This window comes from Octodon degus, unplaced genomic scaffold, assembly GCF_000260255.1.
Source record: "Octodon degus isolate 3935 unplaced genomic scaffold, OctDeg1.0 scaffold00010, whole genome shotgun sequence".
Classification (NCBI taxonomy): domain Eukaryota; kingdom Metazoa; phylum Chordata; class Mammalia; order Rodentia; family Octodontidae; genus Octodon; species Octodon degus.
In genome coordinates, this window is record NW_004524586.1 from 4960969 (window position 1) to 4964761 (window position 3793).

Below are 3793 nucleotides of genomic sequence, written 5' to 3' on the forward strand. Positions count from 1 at the left end.
TTGCTAAGCCTGTTCCAAGTAGGCGCCTTAGACCACTGAGCCATCTCACCAGCCCCTATTTATTTGTGTGTGTGTGTGTGCTTGTGTGGCCAGCTCAGCCCACCAGGGGGCGGGGCTGGCTGGCATGTGGTGCTGGGGGATCGAACAGCGGTCCCCGTGCTTTGCCAAGCCTGTTCCAAGTAGGTGCTTTAGACCACTGAGCCATCTCACCAGCCCTCTTGTTCACTTTAAATCATCACTAGGTTACTAGTAATACCTAAAACCATATAAATGCTATATAAATACTTATTATACTGTGTCGTTTAGGGAATAAAAATAAAAAGTCTGTGCACATTCAGTGCAAACCTATTTTTTTTTTTTTTCCATATTGGGTGGGCATCAGACCCAGGTCTTCCTGCTTAGTACGGTCCTACCTTTGAGTATGTCCTAGGCCTTGTGCGGTGTCTGACACTCCTCTGTGTCAGCCATCCTGACCAACATTAGAAGGGAGTGCAAGGGGCTGGCCAAATAGCTCAGTGGATTAAAGCACCTGCTTAAGCAGATGCAGGGGCCTGGAGTTGGATCCCCAGGACTGCCACCGTGCCAGTCCTGCCCCTGGGGCACGCTGAGACAGTGACTGAGACAGTACATCATGGTGGTGCATATCTGTAGTCCCGGCTCTTGGGAGGGTGTAAACAGGTGGATCACTAGGAGTCTGATCTAGTAGTGAGACCCTGAACACCCTGTAGACTCTTCCCTAAAATACAAAAAAAAAAAAAAGGAGTACAGTGTTATGCGGGAATCAGAAACCCAGCTCACAATTTCTCTACCACTGGGCTAGGGGCATCTCCCTGTGCAGCTTCTTCAGTGTCCTCTGTAAAGGGGGCATATTACCCCTCCCCCCAAGTCAGGAGCTGTTCTGATGGGGGAGGAAGAGCCTGCTGGCTCCTCGCTCAAGGAAACTATAGCTCTCTCTTTCAATGTAGGCCTCTGGAAGCAGTTTGTTTGTTTGTGACAGGGCTCTGCTAAATCTCCCAGGCTTGTCTTGAACTTGTAATCCTCTTGCTTCAGCCTCTTGAGTAGTTGAGATTACAGGAATGGGCTACCACACCAGCTTGAACTATTTATTTATTTATTTATTTGAACTATTTAAATAGATGAAAACTATTGCCTCCTAGAAAGGATGAAAAAACTAACAAGGCTAAATTATATAAGAATTTATAGGGGGCTGGGGAGATGGCTCAGTAGGATAAGTGCTTGACTGGCAAACACAAGGATCTGAGTACAATCCCCCGTTCTGCCAAAAAAAAAAAAAAAAAAAAAAAAATTATAGGCTGGAGATATAGCTCAGTGGTGCAGTACCTGCTGGCAAGCATGGAGTCATGAGTTTGATTCCCGGTACCAAAAAACAAAACAAAAACACAATAATGCCTATTTTTTTTTTTAATTTTTATTTGTGTGTGTGTGTGTGTGTGTGTGTGTGTGTGCGTGTGCGCGTGTGTGTGGCCAGCTCAGCCCACCAGGGGACAGGGCTGGCTGGCATGTGGTGCTGGGGATTGAACCGCGGTCCCTGTGCTTTGCTTTGCTTTGCTTAGCTTGTTCTAAGTAGGCGCTTTAGACCACTGAGCCATCTCACCAGCCGAGACCAGGTAACTTGTAGAGAATAAAAGTTTATCTCCCTCACAGTTCTGCAGTCTGGGAAGTCAAGAGCACAGTACTGCCATCCGCTCACCCCCGTGAGACCTGATAGTTGCCTCCCCATGGTGGGTGGCATTCCATGGCAGGGCCAAGCACGTGTGGGCTTACCAAGAGGGCACAGGCATCCCTTACAGCATTGCTATCAGGTCCTAAAAGGGAAAGGATTACTGATCATGCTTGTCTCAGACTTGAAGTATTATGCTAAGTGGAAGAAACCAGATGCACAAGACCACATACATGCTTCGTTTTTATATGAAAAATCCATGAGAAAACCCGTAGAAACATGCTAGAGGGAGCTCGCTTTCACAAGCAAGTAAGTTCCTGTCTTCATTAAAGGTTCGTGGATTAACCCATTCCCGAGAGCAGAGCCCTCTCTTGTGTGTGCCCTCAACCCCGTGGTACTGGACAGCAAGTTTCCAACACAGGTACCACGTGGCAACGCATTCACCATGCTGGGCTGAGAAGGCGGCATCTGCTCTGCCAAAGCCCTCCTGGCATGGGGAGTACCCAGGGGAGGGGACCTAGGCTGTAGTTCTCGCCAGCACCCACTCTTCTGGCTCTGCCAGTGCTTGGGCCACAGACGTGCCTGCTCTGCTGGAGGGCCCATGACACAGGAAGAGGTAGGAGGCTGGGGGAGTCAGCAGCAGTGAGCGCCCCTGCCAAGCTCTACAGCAAAGGTTTGTGGCCTTGTTTTAATTTTTGGCGGAACCAGGGATTGAACTCAGGCCCTTGCACTTGCCAGGGAAGAGCTTATTCCACTGAGCCTTCTCCCCAGCCCAACGGCGTTTTCTGTGAACAGTGAAAGTCCATTGCCAATAAAAATTTATTTGCAAACATTTATCAGCTTACTTAGCCCATGCTGGCCTTGAACTCACTGTCCAAGATTTTCCTTCTGTCCCTCTTGAGAGCTAGGATTACCAGTGTGCGCCATTATGCCCAGTGACACGCACAACTTTGGACCTTCCACTTAGCCAGCAGGCGCTTGTGCTGCTGAGCTATGTACTGAGCTGACATAAATTTCTTTTTTTTTTTTTTTTGGTGGAACCAGGATTGAACTCAGACCCTTGTGCTTGCCAGGCAAGTGCTTACTGTACTGAGCTATCTCCCCGGCCCCTAACATAAAGCTTTCAAAGTGTGGCTGCTCAGTGGTTTGTGCATGAAGGAAAAACCATTCGAAAAGTGAACAGCCCACAGAAGAGTAGGGTAGGAATTTGCGGCCGAGGATGTTTAGGCACTGGGAATTCTGCACTGTGCAAGTGCTGGTTCCCCCAAAGTAAAACAGAATTCCCATCCAATGTGACGATTCTGCTTCCGCAAGGACAGTTGGAAGCCGGGGCTCAAGCAGGCGTTTGTACAGCGTCATTCATGCAGCCACAGAGGGGAAGCAACCCAAAGACCACCCACAGACGAAGGGGTAAACAAGAGCATTCCACACAACCAATTATTATTATTCAGCCATGAAAAGGAATTAATTATCATGCTTGTATCAAACTTGCACTATTACGCTTTGTGGAAGAAACCAGACACCACGGCCACATATACGATTCCATTTTTGCATGAAAAGTCCACAGCAAGAATAGAAGCACACAGTAGATTAGTGATTGCGAGGAGCTGGAGGGGAAGGAGAGGGTGGGAATGACTGCTGAACAGTGGGGATCTTGCAGGGTGATAGGAATGTTCTAGAGCGGTTACTGTGGGGATCACTGCACAGTATGAGGAGTACATTGGGAATCAACAATTTTTTTTTAAACAAATTGTTAAAGGCCGGCGAGATAGCTCAGTGGACAAAGCACCTGCTTAGGCAAACACAGGGACTGCGGTTTGATCCCAGTGGTCCTACCTCTGGGTGCACTGGGCAGCCATTGAGACCAAGTGTGGTGGCGCACGCCTGTAATCCCAGTGTTGGGGAGGCTGAAAACAGGAGGATTACTATGACTCTAAGCTACATAGTGAGACCCTGTACCAAATACATCAAAAAAATAAATAAAATAAAAAAGCGCCTTAAAAGGATGAGTTTTAAGGTATGTGGCTTGTATCTCAGTAGCCTTTATTACACTTGATCTTAGCCAAAAGGCTGAGAAGTAATCAATAGCCATTATTAAAAATGAAATGATAA

The 3793-nt window shown here is 47.7% G+C and overlaps 1 pseudogene; it reads right to left on the minus strand.

Annotated features, from left to right (window-relative positions):
• Positions 1-3555: 3555 nt before the first annotated feature.
• On the minus strand, positions 3556-3763 carry LOC111815033 (annotated as a pseudogene).
• Between the last annotated feature and the right edge of the window lie 30 nt (positions 3764-3793).